Below are 13,731 nucleotides of genomic sequence, written 5' to 3'. Positions count from 1 at the left end.
TATATATATATATATATATATATATATATATATATATATATATGTATGTATATGTATATATGGGTCTTCGTTTGGCGACACGCGGAATTTTTCGATGAAACTTTCACAATTAATATAGTTCCGTATGCTGATCACAGAAATAATATTAATTCTATTGAGAAATTAACAAAAGTGCCGAAAAAAACGGTTTTAATGGTAAAAAATTACCGAGACCTTAGCGGTACATAATTGCTTAATGGTAAAAGTTTAACCGGTAAAATTAGCGGGACACTGGGCCCGTCAGTACCGTCACTCATTACCACCAAGCCGAGACGTGCTTACCGCTCTCTGAATGTTATGGTATAGCTTATCGGTTAACGGAGCCTTTACGGTAGCAGAATTTTTGCCGGTAAGCTACCGTCAAGGTTGTTACCGATAAAACCCGTAACTACCGGTAGCTGCCCACCACTACCGTCAGTACTGTCACTCAGTACCACCAAGCCGAGCCGTGCTTACCGCTCTCAGTGTTATGGGATATATCGGTTAACGGAGCCTTAACGGTAGCAGAATTTTTGCCGGTAAGCTACCGTTAAGGTTGTTACCAATAAAACCGGTAACTTTACCGGTAGCTGCCCACCACTATCAGGGACCGTTAGTCATTCACCGGCCTCAGTGGAAGCAACACGTATGTCACCTCTTCTCCACCGCCTTCACCCGCTATCGCCTTCCAAAGTTGTAAATGGTGCATATCTAGCACCACGCTACCGTAACTCGGGTAAGTCAGGCAATTGCAAAACTTTTGCATTTTACATTACTGCATTATTACTTAGTGAAATAATTTTATTGTGTTTATTGGAAAATATCAGTGAATGGTGTAGCTACCCGTACCAATCGCCATATTGGATCGGAGGGTAGCAAAAATGTGATTTTGAGGCTAATTTCTAATTTTCGATTTTTTTCTGTTTTCAGATTTCAGCATGACAAAGAGAAGCCTGACGGAGGAGGAGTATTTGCAGGCCCTTTTCGTGAGTAGCGATAAATAAGAGCCTTCTACAGTGACTTTTGAGGCAGATGCCCTTTCTGCCCTTCCTCTTCTTATGCCAGGACCAAACTTGTGTGTGCGAAGTACCATAAGCCTGCATGTAACTTGCATGTCAACTACGTCTGTGACCAGTGCATTGCGCGTGGTAAGTTTCACGAATTATTTTTTTTTACCAGTTTATACTTACTAAATATAACTTTTAAAAATTTTGCCCTCATCTAGGGCCATTGTAAATTACTTTTACAAAATTTCATGCATATCCATCAATTATTAGTACTCTAAATATGCCTTTCTTTTACGTAAATTGCACATAGTAAAGGTTACATTGAAACTAAGCTTTTTTTTTTTTTTAAAAGTTACTATATATAATTTTCTAATGTTTTATCATAATTTAGGATTATTGGAGATGATTTCTGGAAAATTTCATCCAGATCTAATAAGTATTACTACTATAGATATAGCCTTCCTTTCAGACCAAAAATTTTAGTGATTTTGTACATAAAAAAATTAACTGCTTTTTCTTTTCTTTACAGATTTTGCAGTTTTGCTCCAATCAACAATGTTTTTACACCAATCAACTCGGGAACTCTTCTACTTTTAAGAAAACACTTGATATTAGTGGAATTTGGTATTTTAAAGTGTACAGTGCCTGTTATTTGACCAAATGTCTATTTTTATAAAAAAAAAATCGTAATCATGTAAGTAAAGTGTTATTTTTAAATTCAGCTGGTTTTTTTTCCTTCACCAGTAGAAAGTAGAGTCTTTTTATTAGTAAATTATAAAATAATAAATAAAGAAGGGCATAATGGCAACTGGGTATAAGCGCCCAAAGTGAAAGTAACAGATATGACACCACGCTACCCATAGCGGGAGAGTTTATCCACGCTACCTGTCCAGGGTTAAATCTGAGACTATGCATATGATATGTACATTTATACAACTCGGTATGTACTATAATACTGATATGCCGTCGCTGTATAGAAATCATTCACCGACGGTCGCCATTAGGACATAATTAATTTTGTGTCACTAAACAAGTTTAATATTTTTGTATCACGCGCACCTTTTTCACACCAACCTTTCTTAAAAGGAACTGCACTTGTCCAGCTTGAGGGAAATGTCTACTTCAATAGCAGCTTGAGGGAAATGTCTACATCAATAGCTGTTGAAATATCGGAAACCGGAATGTAACAGAGGGACTCAATTTTTTGTATTTTTCGATTTTTTCTTAAATCTGGGGGTGGGGGGGGGGTCCCCTTAATTACAGGGGAAACTTATTCGTCCTCCTTATTTATTTGTGGGGTTTTATTTTCCCGTTTTATTCTTAACACGCGAGAATTCTGCTCGCAGATGGAGTTATGTTATACAATTTCACTTATGTATTTTTCATATGTGGGACATTCATTTGCTGAGGGTTTTTGCTCAAACTCACGGGATTCAAATTTGCCACGGCATAACTCAATTCGTGGGATTTTTGTCTTTCGAAGGATGATTTCATTTTAACTATTTTACTCACATGAAAGGTTTTATCTATTTAGGGAATGTTTCTTCCTCATTAAATTGTTGGACTCGTAAGAATATTTACCGATGGATTTTTTCTATCTCTATGTTCGTCGTTTTGTATATCAATATGCGTAATTATATTCGACGAGGGAAATGTTTCAACCTCAAATCCTCATTTACTGAGGGATGATTGTTTTTCATATAGCTCTTTTTAGAGAGATCACATATATCAAGGGAATGGGTCATCCTTGAAACACGTACGACCGCGCACACCTCGTGTGCCGAAGATTTTTGTAATTTCCACATTTTAAAATTATTTCCTGACTCCTTATTTATTTTACTTTCTTTTCTTTTCTAACGGGACTTTCAATTCACCAAAGAAAAATTATAACCTTGTACGGTCGGTCGCGCACACCTTTTTCATTTTTATTTTCTAGCCGGACTTTATATTTCTACGTAGCCCCTTTTCCTAGGTAAAGGTATAACCTTGAAGCATAATCAATTATGTAAGCCCGTTTTTCCTAGGTAAAGGTATAGCCTTGAAACATCGTATCACAAAATTTCGTTTCCAAACGATTTTCTGCCTCATTTTTCAATTATATATCGCGACAGTTTTGTTTTCAAACCGAGGTAATTTTCCTTCTAAATATATAGATCACATTTTCCATATATAATTTTTTCCATACCTAGGTAATTTTGTATTTTCTTTCAACGGCTGTTATTTCATTTTGTGATTAATTTTTTCAACCCTGAGGGAACGGAGTTCCTCATTAATTTCATACTTCTCGCTTAATGCCATTAAACCTTAGCCTTAATGGTTTTTGTTATTGATTTACCTGCTCTTCGTTCAACCTGAGGGAAACGACATCCCCACTGGTTTTGTATTCATGCCCGCTTTTTTATTCAACCTGAGGAAACACCGACATTCTCACTGGTCTTGTATTCATGCCTCTATTTTATTCAACCTGAGGAAACCGACATACTCACTGGTTTTGTATTCATGCCGCTATTTTATTCAACCTGAGGCAACCGACATACTCACTGGTTTTGTATTCATACCCCCCCCCTTTTTTATTGAACTTAAGGGAACCGACATCCTCACTGGTTTTGTATCCATGCCCGGTTTTATTCAACCTGAGGGAGCCGATATCCTCACTGGTTTCTTTCGATATTGCTCGCTTATATTTTTCACTAAACCTAAAGGAACAGTCATCCTCATAAGTTTCTTTTGATATTGTCCGCTTATATTTTTCTAAACCTGAGGAAACCGACATACTCATTTATTTCAAAATTCATACGTCGATCACATTGGACACCCTGTTTTCAAGAGAGTCCACCGTGTATATGTCACTTTTTATGACTTCACTAACACTCAACACTCACTAACTTTTCCATGTCACTTGTGTATACATGTTTTTATGAATTCATTATGATAGTAATTCATTGGCATTTCACATTTCATATATTATAGTAATTCAATGGTATTTCATATTTCATATTTTATAGTAATTCAATGGTATTTCATATATTACACAAATATATCATACATGCTCGTAAACAATGTCCTTCTCTCCCGAGTGTCATGTTATTGTTTAGCAATGTATTGGTGGTTAATGTATACAGGGTAATTTAATCCCATCGCGGCGCCACCAATGTCGCACTCTCCTGTTTATGTTTTAAATTTAAGTGGTAGCTGTGGTAGAGTGGCCAGGACAGGGGAAGTTACGAACAAGTTTGAATTAAATATTTTTAGCATATCTCAAAATGGTGGTGTTGAATGAGACCATTCCTTCTCTTTATGATTTTTACTAATGTTTATTTTAATTGGCAATAATTTGAGTAGTGGTGGTGTACGGGGTGTGGGAGGATGGACTTTTTTTTATATACAGATCTTCTCAGTGGTTCTTTGGGCCGCAGTCTTAACTTAGGTAGAGACACTCCTAGTCTAATTTTAGACTGATTTAACTATGTGTGATAGCCAAGACGAAACCTCTGAAAGGGTAAGGCTTCTCCTCCAATCATCTATGATTGACTAAGTTCATTTCTGTTTACAATATACTGTACTGTCCAATAGCAATATGCTGACTAATAACAATCAGGTGTCCTACACGACTCTTCAGAGACATCTGGCCCTCACTGTACAGAGGCCTTTTCACTGGGTGAAAGGCCTGACCTCAACAAGAATTTAATGATGTTATGGTTTCGCTTCCTGAGTGAAAGGAGCCCACGCTCACGACACTAGCGTGCGATGATGAAAACTAGTATTAACTAGTATCATACTTCTAGTATCATCGTCTGTACAACGTAGTAATATTTTCGTCATCAAACCAATCACCACATGTATCTCGCCATATCTAATTTGCTCTTAAATTCGTACATTATTTTTGGACACACTATTGTTTCGGCTAGTATGTTCCATACATCCACAACTCTGTGGGGAAAGCTGTTCTTTTTCAGGTCTCTTCTATTACTGTCCTTTTTGAGCTTCCTTCATTGTCCTCTTGTGTTTCTCTTATCCCAATTTAGTAAGTTTTCTCTATCAAGGACTTCTATACGTCAACAAGTCACCTCTTTCTCTTCTTTGTTCCAGAGTCGATAATTCTAGTTTTGACAATCTGTCTTGATATGACAGCGTTGATGTTGTTGGGGCTATCTTCGTAGTTGCTCTCTGGATTCTTTCAATTTTTCTTATATTCTTTTTATTACTGGGTGACCATAGTGTCGCTGCGTACTCAAATTTAGGGCTTATCAGTATGACTAGTTTTTTTTTTTTTTTTTTTTTTTTTTTTTTACCATTTCTTCATCCAAGTAAAAACCACTTTTATTGATCTTAGCAAGTTATAGGTTTCACAGACAATGTTGTTTATCTGTTCGTCAGGGGACATACCCTTTGTGATGATTACTCCCAGGTCTTTTTCAGATCCCAATTTCTTTACTTTCTTTGCAAAAATCAATTATGTTACATTTTTTAATGTTGAAGTGTGTGTGTGTGTGTGTGTATTTACCTAGTTGTATTATACGGGAAGGGAGCTATGCTCGTGGTGACCCGTCTTTGTATCTCTCAGCATGAAGTTTTTTCTTAGAATCTTGAATAGTGTTTGCACACACTGTTACTTTATCTACTTTGTTCCAAGTATCTATCACTCTGTGTGGGAAGCTGTTCTTTTTTAGATCTTTTCTGTAATTATATTTTTTTATTTTATTTTCGTGTCCTCTCGTTTTTCCAGTATCCCATTTCAATAAGTCATTCTTATTTAAGATTTCCATTCCTTTCATTATCTTATGGATAGTTAGTAAGTCTCCTCTTTCCCTTTGTTCCAGAGTTGGTAATTCTAATTTGGACAGTCTTTGCTCATATGTCATTTCGGAAACAGTTGGTGCTAGTTTTGTTGTTGCTCTTCGTATTCTTTCTAATTTCTTTATATTCTTTTTGGTACTGGATGTCCATAGTGTTACTGCGTACTCAAGTTTTGGTCTTATAAGTGAAGTTAGATTTTTTTTTTTATCATTTCCTCGTCCAAATAAGCAAATGCCATTTTTATTGACCTCAATAAATTGTAGGTTTCTCCGACTATTTTATCAATATGCTTATCCAGTCATGTCCTTGCTGATCATCACTCCAAGATCTTTCTCCAAGTTTACTTTTTTGACCTCTTCTTCACCAATTTTGTAATCTTTCGATATTCTGTTTTTACTTTTTCCAAATTCCATTATACTACATTTCTTGATATTGAATTTTACTTTCCACTTTTGAGTCCATTTCCAGATCTTGTTCAAGTCTTGTTGTAATGAGTTGCAGTCTTCCTCCGTTTTTAGTTTAGTATTTTTGCGTCATCTGCGAAGAAATTCATGTAACACTCTACTCCTTCATCCATGTCATTTATGTATATGGCAAACATGATCGGGGCCTGTACTGATCCCTGAGGGACACCACTTATCACTTCCTCCCAGTTTGAGAATTTGTCTCTAATTACTACTCTCATCTTCCTCCCAGTGTGTATTCACCTCGGATATGCTGCAGCCTCTTTTCGAGACAGCCAGACACCACCCTACGGCAGTGAGCTCAGAGCTCATTATTAGCAGATCTCTGGGTAGGTCTGAGACCACTCACACTCCACACACCGGGAATGCAAGGTCACAACTCCTTGACTAACGTCCCGTACCTACTCGCTACTAGGTGAACAGGGGCTACACGTGAAAGGAGACAAACCCAACTTGTCTCCGCCCGGCCGGGGAATCGAACCCCGGTTCTCCGGCTTGTGAGGCCAGTGCCTTACCAATCCGCCACCGGGCCGTGTGTGTGTGTGTGTGTGTGTGTGTGTGTGTGTGGGTGTGTGTGTGTGTGTGTGTGTGTGTGTGTGTGTGTGTGTGTGTGTGTGTGTGTGTGTGTGTGTGTATTTACCTAGTTGTATTTTACGGGAAGAGAGCTATGCTCGTAGTAACCCACTTTTGTATCTTTCAGCATCCAGTTTGATCTTAAATTCTTGTATAGCGTTTGCACTCACTGTTTCTTCATTCAGCGTATGTGTGTGTGTGTGTGTGTGTGCGTGCGTATATATATATATATATATATATATATATATATATATATATATATATATATATATATATATATTCATAGTGTGAATGGGCAGGAGGTTTTCCCTCAAGCATACTTCATTAAAATGAATGGCAAGCTTGTTATGACAGAGCTTCTTGTCGTATTTTTCTCTCTTTCTTAGAGTAATCTTGCCTTCTGTAGGCAGTAACCTTAATAAATCTCCGTATGTCATGCTATGGAATAACATACATAATTTATAAAAAAGCCAAAACGCCTACAGAAGGCAAGATTACTCTAAGAGAGAAAAATACGACAAGAAGCTCTGTCATAACAAGCTTGCCATTCATTTTAATGAAATATATATATATATATATATATATATATATATATATACATATATATATATATATATACATACATATATATATACATACATATATATATATATATATATATATATATATATATATAATGTGTGTGTGTGTGTGTGTGTGTGTGTGTGTGTGTGTGTGTGTGTGTGTGTGTGTGTGTGTGTGTGTGTGTGCTGATTGATTGGAGGAGTGCATGTATGTACATAGATGTTCCAAAGGGACTAGTTTGTTGAGTGGTTGTCATGAACGAGTAGCTCTTAGTTAAAGAAAAATAAATATATATTGGATTTATATCTATTGTGTCAGTAATATGACTAAAGTTATACTGAACCTGTATCTTGCATTAGTTAGGCACTATCTACTGTACATTTCCTTGTGCGTGCAGCGTCGGCTGCCGGACCGTGCTGTGTCTTGCTGCATTGCTTCTGACCTGAGCAGCGGACCAGGTATGAGCTCTCATTTACAAGGTGCAAAGATAAAAGAGACAACAAATGAGTGTTGCATGGGTGAAAGGTGCTCTGATAAGGCCACCCCTTTATAAGAAATAAAGGGTATACAGCTATGAAGACAACTTTTTTTTTCTTGGAGGGGGGGGCATTGGGGAGAGGATCCTTAGAAGAATGACAACAAATGATTCATAATATTAGAAAATTCCCATATGAGGAAAGCGTAAACAGGGTGAATCTACACTTAGTAGAAAAGTGTATAGTTAAAGGGTAGGGTATGAAAGCGATATTCAAATGGTTCAAGCATTAATAATAATGATATTAATAGGTTGTCAAAAGTACGCGACGTTAACAACACAAGGCAAAAGTTTAATTAATTTCGTTTTATGGAGAAACTGTAGAAATCTGTTTGGGAAAATAATTTCGGACTCTTGGAATATGTTTCCTAATGATATAGCTAGTTAAAACATTCTGGGCACTATTAGAAATGGTTTGATTTGATTTTTGTCCATGGGGAGAAAATCGCACCAAAGAAGTCGAGTTGTAATGTGGTGAAGGAGAGATTTAAAGAAGGTATCAGAATGGTGGGATAGTAAAATTAAAATGGTGATCGGAATTCTTTTGAATTAATTTCCTGTCTTAAGAGACTGCTGAGTGACTTGTTCTGTAGGAATGTCCACAGAATACTGATTGCCTAAACCATGCAGTCCTAACCCCGTACGGTGAAAAAATACATTTAATGGGCTTATGGTAGATGGAGGAAGAAGAGTGCCCCTTCCCATGGGTGCACCAGTAGATTTTTTGGAGCGTTCTGTTTATCTTGTGTTATCTTGGCTTCCAACTTAAGTCAGTCAGATAAGCAACAAGAAAAATACATCATATCTATCGATTTTGTTTTATGTGGGCATTGTCTTCACATACACTTATCAAAAGTGCGCGATGTTGATAACACGAAGAGAGGCTTAGGCACCTTAACTTACACTCTCTGGAAAGACGCAGAGTGCGGGGTGATCTAATAGAGGTGTTCAAGTGGATTAAAGGCTTTAACAAGGGTGATGCAAACAAAGTCATCATATTAAAACAACAGGGCAGGACTCGCAGTAATGGTTATAAACTGGACAAATTTAGATTTAAGAAGGAAATAGGCAAGAATTGGTTTACTAATAGGGTGGTCGACGAATGGAATAAACTTGGTAACCATATAGTAAGCGCCGAAACTATCAGTTGTTTTAAGAAACGATTAGACAACTTTATGGATGGGGATGACAGGTGGTGATGGATACGGAGCTGCCTAGTGTAGGCCTTATGGTCTCTTGCAGTCTCCTTCGTTCTTATATTCTTATGTCTGCTCTTGCTGTAAAGATCGAAAGATCTGTCAACACTTTTTGCCGTCATCACAATTGAGTAAGCAGTGTTTATTTTTTCTAATTAATGCAAAGTTGGAACATCAATAGAATTCGAATAAAGTACACTTAAGTTCAGTCGCACTCACATACACCTGATTGCGGAATTAGTGTCTTTTCGTGTTGTGTGTTTTCAATTACAGGAATTTGGGGTTGTTAGTTGGGGCAGGAAGAATCGATCTGGTTTCTTGAATACAATATCGGCAACTGAGAACCAGTGAGCTGAACAAGTTGTGCTACAAAGTAGGGTAGAAGGTAGAGGCACCAATAGTTCTTCCTATGCTTCTCTTTTAGTCGAGGTTTGTGTGACTAACTGACTACTGACTACTGCCTGCGAGTAGACATGGTTATTGTGATTGGCAACACTTACATAGTAACTGAGCGGTTTCTCGCTTGATATCTACGTTACACTTTACATTCTATATTCACTACAGAATGTTCCCCCTCCGAGAACGGAGTGTTACAATGTAGGGAGTTGTACACTAGTAGTACGCATATTCCAGGCGTAGCCGGAAGCGAACGGTACGACCGGACCTAGTATACTGTGCCTTGATGACAGAGGAAGGAATCTCTGGGAAAGGAATCTCTGTGCTAGCGGAGGCGGGTTGGCTTTTCTATTCTAAGATCCTTCGTTAGGTACTGTAGGTCTTAGGGAGGAGGAAAGTGAGTAGGTCTAAGACGGTCAATGGGCACGGAAGTGTCGCCTTGGGGAAGGTTAAGAATGAAGATAAAAAAAAAAACAACGAACTATTTCATAAGGGCGTAGGGTGCATCCATGCTCCGTCGCAAACGATCCGTCCTCACCCAGACATTTGGGCAGGAGTACAAATCAGATGGAACATAGACACGGTAAAGAAAACATGGACTGGAGGTGAAGCTTTATTCCTGACGTTTCGTCTAACGACTTTCTCAAAGGAATGAGCATACTAGAAACATACAGAGATTATAAACCCGCCTTATGGCTCAAGGGGGTGTACGAGCGTATAGCGCTGCGTCCTGATTGGCCCGCTGAGACAGCCAATCACGAAGCGCTATATTCGCTGAAGATTTGGCCCAGGTGAAGCTCCCAGCCTTATTGTTGATATTCGGACGAGTGGTGATGTACGCAGCTTCTATAGATTTTCTGATCTTCTTATCCATACCTTCGTGTAGAATCTCGGCTCGGTTCCATTGTGGGAGGTGCCCAGACTCGTCAACATGCACCACCATTGCGTTGGTGAGTCTATGGTGACGGAGGTCGGCCTTATGCTCCCTGATTCTAGTGTTAAGGCCCCTCTTAGTCTCTCCGTAGTATGCTTTATCGCATGATGTGCATGGGATCTTATATACGACGCTGTCTTCTCTCCCCCTCATCTTAGTCCCGCTTTTTAACATGTCACCAATCTTCGTTCCCGATGTTACGGCTGCTTTAACTTCCGTGCTCCTGAGCATTCTAATAATGTCTCCTATCTTCTCAGAGTTAGGAAGCGCCATGTATGATGTTTTTGTGGTGGCGTTGCCTTCTCTTAACCTGCTTGTGTGGATTATTTCTTCCGCTCTTCGTCTTAAGCTCAGGATTAAGCCCTTGGGGTAGCCAAGCTTCAAGAAGGCCGCGATGATGTATTCGATTTCCTCCTCCAGGAACTCCTCGCTGCATATCCTGTAGGCACGCAGGAAGAAGCCCATGACTACCCCCTTCTTCGTCCTCTCATTGTGTGCCGACAGGTAGTGTATGAAGTCGTCACGGTTCGTAGGCTTTCTGTAAACCCTGAACAGGAGGCCCTCAGTTGTCTTTATTAATAGGGTATCCAGAAACGGAAGCTTTCCCTCTTCTTCCTCTTCAATAGTGAATTGGATCTGCGGATTCACTCTATTTAATTGACTCCTGACGTCATCCAGGTCTGTCCTGTTCGGAGCGATTATAAGAACATCGTCCACGTACCTGAGCCATATTGCCCTCCTTCCTATGATATGAGAGTAGTGGTCCTTCTCTTGGACCTCCATGAAGAGGCAAGCAGCCACGGCACTCAGAGGTGACCCCATTGCAAGGCCACTGTGTTGAAGAAACTCCTCTCCCTCGAAGGTGAATGAACCAAAGTTTACAAGAGAAGGACCACTACTCTCATATCATAGGAAGGAGGGCAATATGGCTCAGGTACGTGGACGATGTTCTTATAATCGCTCCGAACAGGACAGACCTGGATGACGTCAGGAGTCAATTAAATAGAGTGAATCCGCAGATCCAATTCACTATTGAAGAGGAAGAAGAGGGAAAGCTTCCGTTTCTGGATACCCTATTAATAAAGACAACTGAGGGCCTCCTGTTCAGGGTTTACAGAAAGCCTACGAACCGTGACGACTTCATACACTACCTGTCGGCACACAATGAGAGGACGAAGAAGGGGGTAGTCATGGGCTTCTTCCTGCGTGCCTACAGGATATGCAGCGAGGAGTTCCTGGAGGAGGAAATCGAATACATCATCGCGGCCTTCTTGAAGCTTGGCTACCCCAAGGGCTTAATCCTGAGCTTAAGACGAAGAGCGGAAGAAATAATCCACACAAGCAGGTTAAGAGAAGGCAACGCCACCACAAAAACATCATACATGGCGCTTCCTAACTCTGAGAAGATAGGAGACATTATTAGAATGCTCAGGAGCACGGAAGTTAAAGCAGCCGTAACATCGGGAACGAAGATTGGTGACATGTTAAAAAGCGGGACTAAGATGAGGGGGAGAGAAGACAGCGTCGTATATAAGATCCCATGCACATCATGCGATAAAGCATACTACGGAGAGACTAAGAGGGGCCTTAACACTAGAATCAGGGAGCATAAGGCCGACCTCCATCACCATAGACTCACCAACGCAATGGTGGTGCATGTTGACGAGTCTGGGCACCTCCCACAATGGAACCGAGCCGAGATTCTACACGAAGGTATGGATAAGAAGATCAGAAAATCTATAGAAGCTGCGTACATCACCACTCGTCCGAATATCAACAATAAGGCTGGGAGCTTCACCTGGGCCAAATCTTCAGCGAATATAGCGCTTCGTGATTGGCTGTCTCAGCGGGCCAATCAGGACGCAGCGCTATACGCTCGTACACCCCCTTGAGCCATAAGGCGGGTTTATAATCTCTGTATGTTTCTAGTATGCTCATTCCTTTGAGAAAGTCGTTAGACGAAACGTCAGGAATAAAGCTTCACCTCCAGTCCATGTTTCCTTTACCGTGTCTATACAACTTGTTCACATGGATTTTCAGATGGAACATATTGTTTCGGCGGTGAATGAAAGTCACCTGAAGCAAAACCATATAAGTTAATCATTTGGATTCCCTTAATAAAATTTTGTAAGGTTTCTTGGTTGTTTGAACATTCATCAGATATAAGGGGTTCAGCTGTCGTGGTTTGGTTTGGTATGGACAAGCCAGGGAAATGAGACTCACAATTACACTACCACTAAGGTTTAATGGTTACTATGTTCGGTCACGGATGAGGGCTCGTGGGGGGAAGGTCCGGAGTGAGGGCCTCATCAAGCTTCGTGGGCGAGAGCGAAGGGCCACCGGAGAGAACGAGGCGACTTACTGGAGAGAACTGGTCCCGAGGCGTTTTGCTGGAGAGAACTGCTGTTCGGAGTTGTGCTCAGGAGAGAACTCGGGAAAGAACATGCGACTTGTGACTTGCTAGATAAGACCACCGCTTGCGCGGGATCGGTTTTTGTGGGAGAGAATTGCTCGTCTCGGCTAGACAGCCGACATTTTAAAGGAGGCTTGTGGGAACCCGGACAGCTTTCCGAGTTCCTGCTTGGCTCCCGGCTGATTGGCCGGGACGTCTTTGCGAACTATGCCTGCCAACTACAGCGAGTATAAAAGGCAAGCTCGAGTTGTGTGACGGCAGAGAAAGAATAATTCTGAAGGAGAGAACACCCACGCTGGATTACTCATCACTTCGAATACGCCTTGTATGCCGTCATTACCCTAGTCACTAGCTCTGATTGACGTGCTACACCCCGTTCAAGATAACGAAAGTACTGCTACCCTTCATTAAGAAAAGCCCGGTCTCGCGCGTCTAGGCGCACTCGGGCCTCGCATTCTCGTATTCGTTGACTGCTTGCGAGGTAGACGGAATTCGTACGTTAAGCGACTCAGTGCCAACGCGCTCGTGAGCGCCCGCGCCCCCTTGCCCCCTTAGTTTTACGTGTTTTTTTTCGCGTTAACACCGTATAGAGACTACAGTTTAGTGTTATCAGTACCGCCATGGCGACCACTGATAACTTGGCTGGCGTGCCGAAACGACGGCGCTGTGCTCCAGGTTCTGAGCCTTCATCTGACGATGAAGCTGCCGTGGTGGTGGCCCCTCCTCGTAGTAAGGGTGGCAAGCTCCCCACATTCAAGGTCGTACCCTCGGCAGGATACGACACTGCGTTTGAGGTGGTAAGAGCTCTGGAGAAAGGCCCCCTCCATGGCAAGC

The 13,731-nt window shown here is 40.6% G+C and overlaps 1 long non-coding RNA gene across 1 annotated transcript; it reads left to right on the top strand.

Annotated features, from left to right (window-relative positions):
* The first annotated feature begins 644 nt into the window (after nt 1-644).
* LOC143036050 (uncharacterized) lies at nt 645-1,703 on the top strand. Its single transcript, XR_012967345.1, has 3 exons — nt 645-754; nt 949-1,166; nt 1,555-1,703. It is a non-coding gene; the product is annotated as an uncharacterized LOC143036050 (long non-coding RNA).
* Nucleotides 1,704-13,731: the final 12,028 nt, after the last annotated feature.

The sequence above is a fragment of the Oratosquilla oratoria genome, chromosome 20 (genome assembly GCF_046742065.1).
Source record: "Oratosquilla oratoria isolate Oo_2021 chromosome 20, ASM4674206v1, whole genome shotgun sequence".
NCBI classification, from domain to species: domain Eukaryota; kingdom Metazoa; phylum Arthropoda; class Malacostraca; order Stomatopoda; family Squillidae; genus Oratosquilla; species Oratosquilla oratoria.
Note: the sequence above shows the minus strand (reverse complement) of the source record. Positions and strands in the feature narration are given on the sequence as shown.